This window comes from Acromyrmex echinatior, chromosome 3 (genome assembly GCF_024713525.1).
Source record: "Acromyrmex echinatior isolate Ae372 chromosome 3, ASM2471352v2, whole genome shotgun sequence".
NCBI lineage: Eukaryota > Metazoa > Arthropoda > Insecta > Hymenoptera > Formicidae > Acromyrmex > Acromyrmex echinatior.
The window spans coordinates 21,633,384-21,646,077 of NC_141854.1; the positions used below are offsets into that span (position 1 = coordinate 21,633,384).

The 12,694-nt window shown below is 31.6% G+C and overlaps 1 protein-coding gene and 1 long non-coding RNA gene across 2 annotated transcripts in view; both read right to left on the reverse strand.

Moving 5' to 3' along the window:
• LOC105153748 (uncharacterized) overlaps positions 1 to 12,694 on the reverse strand; it is a 292,829-nt gene that overhangs the window by 198,308 nt on the left and 81,827 nt on the right. The gene's annotated exons all lie outside the window — the stretch shown is intronic.
• Positions 1,144 to 7,564, reverse strand: LOC147910349 (uncharacterized). The gene is made up of 2 exons (XR_015544654.1): positions 3,566 to 7,564; positions 1,144 to 2,986 (listed from the first exon to the last, which is right to left on the reverse strand). It is a non-coding gene; the product is annotated as an uncharacterized LOC147910349 (long non-coding RNA).

A 12,694-nucleotide genomic window follows, 5' to 3' on the forward strand; every position in this document is an offset into this window, starting at 1 on the left:
GAATAAATTCGCGAACATTAAATTAATGGTTATATTCTACATTGTCTGAAATGTTAGATCGCAATTCATCTTTTATTCAAAAGCACAAATTTGCAGCTTCAAATGAGCAAACGTCACGACAGAGCTTTTACGTGAACTAACAAAAATGATCGGCTGCACGATTGGTAGTATTGAGTAGTATTACAGGTTCTGACATGTAAAATTATACTATTTCAGCATGAAAATCGATTAATTCAAAATGTTTAAATTGTGCAAGTTACATATTAACGCAGGTATGACAATATTATTTCTATTCAACCTTTCAAGTGAACTCAAGTATTCTATTGTCAATTAAAAATCAATATTGTTATAATTGATTTCATGGCAATATTAATTCATGTGTGTGTGTGTATAATTTCATTAGTTACAGTTTTAGTCCACACTCATTTACTTCCTCTACAAAAAACAATCGAATAATAATAGATCGATTTAATTACATTAGAGAATATGATATGGGTAAAATTGTTGTTTTGATATGTAAATTTATTATTGCTCATGTCACGGTTAAAGAGAGAATAACATTTAAATTATAAAAAATAAAGATGTAAATTAATTAATTGTTCATTTCGGCCAAAGAGAAAATAATGTTTGATAAAATTATTTTTTAAAAACAAGAAAACGGACTATGAATAAGATAAGACAAAATAAAAAGAGTGAAAAAGCAATTGATGATTCTGAGATAGCAGAAAACTACAGGTCTTTTCGCAGAAAGTTCTTGCTATCACGCGAACGCTCTCCAATTAAAATTACACGGATGTTCTTGTACGTTTTACTTGTAACTAACGGATGTTTACAGATCTTCACTAACCGATGTACCGCAAAAAATCAAATAACATCAAACTTTGAAAGAAAAATTACCTCATTTTATTTCGAGAAATAATATTGCTCAGAATAAATTATATTGCTCAGAAAAGAATATGAAATACATGAAGTATGATTTATTCCATTAAAATATTTTTTTAATAGAAATATAAATAACGCAAAAAATTGCAATTCTATAACATAAAATTGCAAAAAAACTTATCATATATTTAAAATATTCGTTTTACATATTCATACCGATAAATATTTTAATTCATGCGCTATCAAAATCAAATGAGAAAATTTGCGCCTATTTTAAATGTAAGAAATTATTAAGATTATTCGAAATTAATTATTACAAAACGAAGAAAAAGAATAAAAAGGAGTATCAGTGGAAAAACTGAAAAAATCATTGTTTAACGTTACACTATAAAATAAATAAAATTTCCATTGCTGTCAAAGTTCAATCGTAAAGAGGGAGTTGAAGATATATTTTTCCGAAGCAGCTTCTTCCAAAATATGTTTTCTATATCAAAACGTAGGTGACATTCCTGCTTTACGTCGCACCTCGCCAATTGCGTCTATACGACATTGAACTAACTCATGAATTCATATCACAAATAACAAGAATATTTGCGAAGTAATATTACGTGTCCTGAGTAAATGTAAAATATTTTTTTGTATGTAATATTTCTTACTTGTTATTTAGAAAATTATTAATTAGTATAATGACACGTATAAAAATTAGTAGATACATTTTTGTGATAATTTTATTTGTTCTTATTAATAATTTAATAATAATTTTTACTATCATTGTTAATAAAATGGATACACTAGGAAGATGTAATCTATGTTGCGTTTATAAAAGATTGTCAGCAATATTATATGTCTGAAATAAATACCGAGAGCTTCGAAAATCAGAAGACCTATATATAAGTAGAGATAAAAATTGAATGCTTTTACGAGTATTCTATTTACAGATAGGAAGCATCGATCTTGAAAGCTTGAAGATGAAATAGAACGGCCACTTTTGAACAGATCAGCGAAATATGAGCATGAACTCGTTGGAAAAGTCTGATCCCTCACTTACTAATATTATTTCATATTTCTCAACTCACTAGTATTTATTCCTCGTTAAATTAAGTAACAAATAATATATCATGCACGCAAAGTGTGTGTGTGTTTGTGTGTGTGGAGTGTGTGTAATATTTTAATATATTAAATATGCATGATAAAAATAAATAAAAAGAATGAATTCTCTTTAACCAACAATATGATTTTTTTTAAATAGTGTAACTTATCTTGAAACATGTAGATATAACAATTGATACAATGATTCAGGGATACAATGGTAAGTCCATTCTAGAATCACGCATATGTTCATAATTATGTATATATATATCGAAAGTAGAGGCAAACAAACAACACATAAATGTGCGCTTGTCTTGTGTAATATAAAATACAATTGCGCCTGGTTTTTATAAAAAGAGTTCTACTACTGGCTTGGTTCATGCAGGCCAATTATGACAGCTTGGTGCATGACATTAACAACTCGCTTTTACATTTTAACGCAATAATTGCACCGCAAACGATCGTTTCTCATTTTCCTGCGGTGTAGCATCGGCTTCAGAAAAACAAATATTACGCTCGTCGACAACATCCTGTTATTCTCGTAGCATTATGGTCTATAATGGTCATAGGGCGCAAATCTCGTGCGAATGACTTGTTGACTGACGCGGAATAACGTTGCGCATTGGTCAATTAGAATTAAACATCATTTAACCATAGTGTGTGTGTGTGTATGTGTGTGTGTGTGTAATGTAGCGGACTAATAATAACATCACTAACAAAGATGAACGAAGAGAGATACCTCAACAAAATCATTTTATTTTGTATCATAAATAAAAAAAATTAAATAATCATATTCAATATTTAAAAATATGAATCGTAAATATTTTACTTTTGATTAAAAAACCTCAATCCAAAAAATGAAAACAGAAATATTAAACACAATTAAATTTCTAGGAAAAAAAAATCAATTACGTCTGTCTTACACACATCCACATCTGTATCTTGTACTCTGCATGTGTATCTGATGTGGATCAGCTATTACCAAGACGCTTTGCATATTTGTCCATGTGCACACCTGCGGCAAATAGCGATAATAATCATATCTTGCATATGCATCTGATAATGCTAATATCGATCTATAATTATATGTGGCAAACGATCGATTCCTATAACGTAGACCGTAATATTATATTATTATATCATTAAAGTAGCAATTAATACATATCATATGGTGTCATTTTCATAATGTCATCTTTGTCATAAGTATCAACAATCTACAACAATCTACAAACGTCAAAAATTGATTTATTTTGAGAGATATGTGACATTTTATTCTCTCCGAATACAACGAAACATTTCTACAAGTAAAATTATCGCACAGTAATATAATATGCCAATAAATTTTTATTTCTTTTTCCATTCGATTACACACCACACACATGTATAGTATATATATATATATATATATATATATATATATATTTTCCAATAGAGAGAGAGAGAGAGAGAGAAAACATTTCTCAAATGTCCTTAACATTTAATTAGGAAATTATAGTCTTCATTACCGCTGCCACAAACATATTGCGCAATGACATATGCGGAATTCGTCTGTGATGTATCGAATTGCACAATCGTGAATACCGTAGGTACAAACCAAGCTAATATTCCGGCGTCCATATTACGAGCTAAGTTAAGCTCGTCGTCTCCATTCGCTTAGACTCCCCGTATGAAACAATCGGCTCGCATCTTAATTACGCGGCCATAATTTAGCAGTCGGCGCGTCCTCGAACAGGTATTCGACCCATGCGAAATGTATGCGGGTCTGCGGATTATAGTTCGTCCTGCGAGCGACGATTACGGCAAACAATGCCGACGATATCGAGTGCCACGACAACTACCGTTCTCACTGCTCTCACTTCTCTAATATAAGCGGAACTGTGCTTTGCCTTCAAACGCGGAAATAACAACGAGTTAACGTGCATCGTTCACGTGCGTCGTATATAGCGGATCGTTTATTTTCGATTATGCAATAGCGTCTTCTGATGATGCCTTATCTGCATACAATACAATGCTAAGCTTGGTTAATTACGCGAATAAATTCGCTCGTTGTGAGTGCAGTCGGAAGAAAACGTTTCTCTTCAAAAACCTGCTTCTTTGCTCTTTTGAAAATAAGTTGATTACTCAGAACTTACTGCCCAGAGGAGATTAGCATTTTTCCACTAGAATTATCGCAACAATGCTAAATGGTTTGAAGAGATAAACTCGCGTATATTAACTTTCTTAGTTCTTCTGAAGTGGTATATATTACTATAATAACATTAAATACTTTCAGCATAAAAAAAAAAGGAACATTATTTATTCGCGAGAGATCAAAAGAGATATATCCTTAATAAGCAATACTTCTATTTCATAATAAATGTACAGATTCAAAAGAAAAATTTTGCATTATTCTAAAAAGTAATTCTAAAACAAAACAATAAATAAATAAACACATCATATTTTTTAATCATTAAGTATCCATATTTAATTTATTAATTAAAAACGTAGAGTTAAAAGAGAGAAAAATTTAATATCATAATGAATTAATCAACATATATATGTTATTAAAGATATTCTAAATGTTATATATCATGATGAAAAAGAGATCATTATAATTAACACTTACCCATAACGCATAACCGACCAAGCATGTGAGAAATGCTATCATTATTCCGTACATCATAGGTAAAGTATCTTGAACGCATTGTCCTTTCTCCATGCTGATTTTCTCAATAAAGCACAAAACAGGAATGTACGTTGCGTTAATTTCGATCAATCGATCGTCCTAGTCCCGAATATTTCTTTCGTCGAGGTGCATTCGCTGTGTGTAAATAAGAACTCGAGTGCCCGTTGTTCGGTAAGAGTATATCGATAAATCTGGCCCTTGGTGCAGCTATTTGCTAGAAAAGCGTTCGACGAGGAAACACGAGTAGAGCTACAAACAAGAGGAAGGGACGATAGAGGAAAAGCGGAGAAGACATCGGAGGAAGAAACAAGACGGCTCTCGTCGAGTTCTCAAGGGAAAGATTTATAGTGGTTGCCTATCGAATGCAATTTCTAACGCGGGAAACACTCGACATCACGAAACGAGCGTTTTTTTAAATGATGCTATATTTTTTGTTAAATTTTCATTTTTTCCGGATTGTAAAGAAAATAACCTTTTATATGATATCGTTCCACTGCAAACTTATAAAGTTTGAAACTTAATCAAAAGTTATGATATCGACGGAAAAAGTTAAAAACGGCGGTAAATAAGTATTGAATTTAGATACAATTAAATGTTTATTCTATACATCGTTCGTCATCGCGCAGTCATCAAAATTTCAAAATTCATAAAAAATATTTCTTAAACAAAATCAGATATCACAAATTTTTTACTCAATAACTTTCTCTAAGTACATAACTTTTAATTAATTTATTTTATATATAAACGTTTAAATTAATATTATAAATCTATAAATATTATCGATGACAAGAAAATAATTTTACTAAATAAAGTAATATAAAATAACTTTTTATATGTATATTATTATGTATATGTAAATGCGCGCGCGCGCGCGCGCGTGTGTGTGTGTGTGTGTGTGTGTGTGTGTGTATGTGTGTGTGAATGCAAATAGAGCGAGACTATTCCGTCAGTTTCAACTTTAAAGTAATATGAAAATTTACGATGGCAATCAAAATATCTCTTTGCAGTGACATGCTTACAGCTATATTGCATAATCATATTTTTTCCTGGAGTATAATACAAGCACAACCTTTAAATAATCAATATACTTCAAAAACACAAATATTATCGCGAGAAATGGATCCACTTTACCTTATAATATACTTACACGGTTTTGCTAATAAATTATAAAAATTTTTGCACTTTTCATTCACATTTCATATTTTGAGATTAAAATAGATTTTGAAATTATCTCAACGGTGCGTCTATTAATTAAGTGGATAAAAGATTCACGCATCGAGGATAAATGGATCAGATTAGTTAAAGATTATAAAGACCGATCAAAATTGCAATGACCCATTTGTGTCATTTCACACCAACGATGCCACACTTCATTTCCAACAATGAAGCCGTCTCCGGGCATCCATCTCAGAGAATCATCGGTGACATCGAAAAGGAAAGCGCTCTCTCCTTTCTCTTTTTCTTTCTCTTGACAGTTGAAAGTTCACTTGGCAGCGAGACGGATGGAAAGATTCCGTATCCGTACGATTGCCGGTCGATCACCGTCGGTGAGTTCGCGAGGAAAACGGGAGGTCGAGGTGTAAAATTCCACCTTTTGAACAAAGCACGAACGGCCACTGGTTTCTAGGTTTGGCTAGCGTTTCTGGTTACTCTCAGACGCGCTAGATGCGGAAACGCGTATTAATAGTCCAACAGAAACGGAATCTGGGTGGTCAGAATGTGCGAAGAGAACAGACGAGTAGACAGACAGACCGATGGTGGTTGCGAACGGACGTGCAAGATACCTATACTCAAGATGGATTCAGTTGCCGATTCATTTGCTTTAACAAATGTACGAATGGTATCAATCAGTGCCAGAAAGACCACAAACATATCGATCATGTGGTTCAGCAAAATATAAGAATATGTTTATACACGTAAATTTAATCCGCGTATGGACATAGAATATTGCGGAAATATATAAATTTACAATATAAAGTAGGATACAATTATCACCTATTATCAAATTACAGCATCGGATTGTCCACACTTTGATGATTCAAATGCAATAATGCTATCAAATGCCTATAACGTTAGCGAGATAATTACAGCGGATATCGACAAACGTACACATGCAAAAAAGTAAATAATGTGCCGATAGTAATTTCAAATTCAATTACAATGAACAATCCACATGGCCTTATTATTGTGGCTACTCTTTCATGATCAGATAGTTCAATTGTAAAGTGAGCATATTGCTTGTCGCAGTAATGACGTGATATAGAGACATTTGTAAACAACATTCAATGTTCGCTAACATTCTTATGACGCATTTATAATGTACTCATTTGTATTTGCTGACTCTACTTATCAATCAACAAGACATTCAAAAGAAATCTCATCATGAGTGAAATCGCCTTTTCAATTTAAATTTTTCATTATCCAAGAGCGTCAACGCAGTAAAATAAATACACTTTTCATGTGCAAATAAGTGGCGATAAAAATATAATACAGTAACACTGCTACCTCATTGATATGTTGTGCAATTTCATGGTAAAAATAAATAGAAATAAATGTAATAAGAGAATGAATAAATAAGATTATACTAGTGAATTAACTCAAAATATTGTATAAAAATATGCATGCAGTAAACGAACTTTTAATGCAAATTCGTGTAAAATTATATTACGAGTGACAGGTCTATCGAATAAGGAAAAAAATTTTTATTCAATTCTTTATAGCCAAAAGATGATCTTGCGAACTCCAGATCAATGTTCGCGCATAAAATGCAATTTGGCTGATGTCAGGCCATCGTGACCATCAACGCCGTGTCGTTGCTGTTGCTGCTACTACTGACGATGGCGTAACAAAATTTAATTGGATTTATCGATCGGTTTTCTCATTCCCATTCCCGCACGTCCCGGCAATTGGAGGCTAGCACGTCCCCGTTGCACCTTCCTTCCCCCTCCACCCCCCCTGTCCCCCCCCCTCCCCCAGTTGCAGGTGATCCCATGACGCCGTTGCACCGATAGCGAACAGCGCGAAAATTCGCCGACAATCGGTATAATCGACGTCGTAAGCCCGACAACCGATGATTTTCCATTCGCTTGATCATGGACAGTGTGCGCCTATAAAGATCGTGTAAACGTTAATAGCCATGCCGATAGCCTAAGCTGGCTCATCGCGCAACAAACGATATACGTTTACCGATTTACCTTATCCCGAAACCGCATAAATCCATTCGCATAGCGGCTAAAGAATTTGGGGCATTTGCATTATGCATGCAAATTTTCCAAAAGTTGACAACAATATTACACAATGCCAAAATTTATAGAATATCACACAATGACCTAGTTCCCACTGAGGATTTAATCTGGATCAGAATATAAGAACCAACCAACTACAGTCGAGCATTCCCCTGTCGTTCGACTGTAACAGGGGAATACTCGACTGTAGTTGGTTGGTTCTTATATTCTGATCCGGTTTTAAACCTTCCGGTGAAAACTAGGCCATTGTTATATGTTCTTCATTGCGATAATGCTCTGATCAAACGTAATGTCAAAGTCAATATAATTGTACGTTTAATGCAAAAAACATATATATAAAAATATAGGATATATTAAACTGCCTTCATAAAGGATTCCGAAATGCACATAAAAATACATGTATTACGAATATTTATATGCTACACACACACACACACACACACACACACACACACACACACACACACACACATATGTTATTTGTAATCATGTTAGAATGTACTTTAAGATAAAGACCAATATGCGATTTAAAATAAATATCAATATGCATATCGATTCAAGTAGTAGTATATTATGAAGTCGAGGAAATATTTCGAAAGGAAATCCAAGGAATGTCAAGTTATTGAAATGGATGTATCATATGTTCCTAAAAAATAAACAAAAATCCTATATAAACTCGTCAAGAAGGCTGATACGTTTCAAACATTGCCATGTTTCTGACAGTTCGAAATTTGAGAACTGTCACTTGTAGTTTTCACGATGCGTTTGCTTAGTGAAGACGTGCCGTTGAAAGAATCAATAATAATATGATACACAAATATACATATTATGTATACTCAATAAATAGAAAATAATATATCTACATGTATGTGTGTATAAAATAAAGTGATAGAAATATAAAGAAACATTTAAAATGAAAATACATATTCTAATTTGGGATTAATGGGTTTGGCTTTAATTTCAATAATAATTTAATGTTTAGTTACGAAGAGCAATAAATTTAAACATATAAATTATAAATATATAAATTATGGGGGGAGGGGGGAGGAGAGAGAGAGAGAGAGAGAAGGGAGGGGAGGAAAGGCCCTTATCATGAGTTCATTTTCGGTAAATGCTAGAAATCTATAGACAGAATTTAAAAAAATAATAGATCATTTTTTGAAAGGAATTTAATAAGCTTTAAGATAACGTTATATAAAATTTAATTCAAATTCCATTTTTTTTTAAATTAAAAAAATGTAAAAAATGAGCAAATCGCAAAGTCAAAAAATTGTGCTCCTAATATGAGATGCCTCGAGAAATCGATAGTAAAACGCAAAGTATATCAGTATTGTAATTAAAAAAAATGTTATTTAATGTTTCTAAAATACAAACAAACACAGCCAAAAGTGCGCAAAAAGTGAGCATGCGATAGATTGTACCCAAAACTCGTCTTCAGGTAGTTGAAATCAAGCAGAAATAGGCACTCGACATTCATTCCGGTTGTCTTTTTTATTATTGTACAACAACATTTATACTTTAGCAATTTTTTATAACATAGGAGCATGGTTATTTCATATTAGAAATACTCATTATTTCATTACAATTTCTACGCCTTTACGATCATCAAATCTAACTTCTGTAATTAAACAATTCAATATATCCCGTATTTTTCTATTAGTACGACCTTACTCTATCACTACATAAAGAATTTATTGCCAAATATTTATTTAAATAATAAACATTTATTATAAATAATAAAATTATTTGGTTTATTTTAAATAATAAACAAGATTTAAAAGCTCATCTCAATGAAACTTGAAGACATACAAATTCTAAAAAATCTTGTTTTACAATGACTACAGACATGATCTAATGAATTTTCTACTAAATAGTTTTCAATCCAAGAGCAATAAATTCATGGTGGAACCAATAAATAGCGTTTATTAGTTTAGCAGAAATGCCGCTATCTCATATTAGGCGCCTATCTCATAATAGGGGGCTTTCCTTCCATTTAAAATAGTTAAAATAAAATAGATATAATATTTTACTCCAAAAAAAGCTTAGATGAAACATGTCAGCTTTATTCGCTCATAAATATTCTTATAAAGCATAAAAAGAAAAATTTTTAATAAAATTTTTAGACGTAAATAAAAATAATTCCATCTTTAACAATTGCCAAAAATATAATTTCTACCATATTCATTGAAGATAAAGAAGAGACAGATATAATCAATATGAATAATATTCTATCAGTAGTCGGTACAATACCATCTGCAGCACTTCAACACAGCTGCAGATGGTAAAGTAGATTTCTATACACAAACAAAAATTTCTGCTTATAGATTACTTACCGAATGAAGAAATAGAAGATACATAAATAAAAAGCAAAATAGTAACAATTAACTTTTTAGATAATTAGCTTCATTAAGTGTTAAAATTTAATATAAAACTTAACTATTCTTTTTACTTTAAAATTTACGAAATATATTTTTTTAATAAGAAAAAACTTTAAGAGTATTATTCTATAAATAATACGTGTATGTACATAATAGTTACCTAAGAAAGTATAACAGAGGGAGTAGAGAAATCAATTCTATGTAAATTAAAAAGGTGCGGCAGAGAGAATTCTTAGCTGTACATCCCGATATATTACCACATATATGCAACTATTCGACTACAGTACACAGATACTTTTCAGTAAATATGTACATAAAAAAAAACCGATAAATTATTTCAAAACATAATAAATAGAATATAAATGTTTGATTTTAAGATATTCCTTGTTTAATATAGAATAGAATAGTTTATCATATATTCAATCGTCTTTATAATATACATAACCTATTATGTAAATTAAAAAAGATATAATCTCTTTTGAAGAAAAATATTTAAAAATTAAATAATTTCATGCAATCTTCATATAAATTTCATATAATTATTTATACAAATTTCAAATAATTATTCATATAAATGTCATATATTTATTTATGAGCGTAATTATTTCAATATATTTCATTATTTGGAACAATTCTTATATATTAAACGAAATTACGAACTAATTTAAAAGCACTATAAAATAATATTAAAAAAAAATTTTCTACTGATGTATATATAAAATATAAAAATCACATAATATCTATGATTTGGACAAAGAACTATTTCACGACGTTAAACAAGATGATATAATGATAAACTAATAATTGTTTCTATCATTTATACAAATTGGAAAGTTATGTACATCACTGAAGAGAATCATAATAAAATGATCGAAACGATTGAAATTTAAAGAGCAAGTTTTATTAAGTATTAGCACAATAGATCTGCAGCTCGATTTCTTTAATCCTTAATTGTTTAGATAATTTGTATTCATTTAGAATTTAAAATTATATCTAAAATTATAATTACTTTTTTTATATTTTTATGAAATTTATGAAATGGCACGAGATGTCGTATTCTGCTTAATAAGTGTTAAACGAGGTGAAAAATGTTATTATCCATTTTTTTGTGTTTGCGTTTGTAGATAACAAGATTTATCAGAATCATGAGATATAAACGTCCATAATCATGGTGTTTTATTGACGGGGATAACGTTAAGATGCGAGCTAGCTTAACTTTTTGCTAGCCAGCTACCTCTTACCCATCATCAAGTCACCTCTGCACTTTGACGACAAGGGAAAAAACTTGGGTCGTTAAGATCCTGTCGCACTGCGTATCTCGGATGACAAGTGAGTGCATTGACTTTTTCATAGCATGGAGGTTATTACTTTAAAATTACGTTTTACCACGTATCTTGTACGCAATCATGAAATTATGCTTTTAAGAAAAGCCATTAAGTAAATATTGAATAAAAAGTTTATATAAATGAAAGTCAAGAATTAATAAAAATGAAAAATTCGATATATAACAATTTAAAAAATATATATATAACAAATATATTAATTTTTGACCAGCGACAGAGATACATAAAAATGACATAGCTTAAGCTATATGGCAACTTAAGTGGTAACCTGTTTTAGAAGAGCTGTTTTCTATTTCCATTTACTTACTCTCCAAGAATCTACCAAATTAGGCAAGAGAGATGCCTAATCCAGTTTATTAACCTTGCAATTAATCACTTCGCAAATTCGTAAATAATCGCATCTCGTTGAATATTAAATTTAAAATTTTATCAAAAACTTTTTAAAAAAGAGTCATTTAATCATACTTCGCTAAAACAATAAGATTATATTTCTGCAAACTAATATCTTTGTGTATCTTGAGTCATTTAATCATACTTCACTAAAACAATAAGATTATATTTCTGCAAACTAATATCTTTGCATATTGTTCTTGAGATAATGCTCAAATGTTGAATTTTTCTCGTGCTCATTGAAACGTGCTGATTTTAAAACTTGATAGAATTAGCTTACCACTGATGTAGTTGCCCGAACACCAGAAATTTTCTGTTTCCCGAGACCGGTGAGCCCTCCAAGACATCTCCTGGTGCATTCAGGATCGTTGTCCTCGCAGATAGGACATCCCGCAGTGGAGGCACCGCCTCGCTCTCTGAGGACATGATTGCTGCTAGTCGTGTAACCTTGGTCGGAACTGGCGTTCGAGTTTGGCCTGGAGTCGTCGGAGCTGTCAAATGGCTTAATGTTTCTCGGTCGATGGATGATTCCCACCGGCTCCCATATCTCACTGGTCGACGACGCGTAATAATTGTTCTCCTTGGTCTCGCGACTTCTCTCGTCAACAACTTTACCGCCACGAGCGACGGTGACCTCTTCCTTCGTCACAATAGATGATTTTACGCTTAAGGATGTCTCGAGTCGCACTGGGGCCCTTTAGA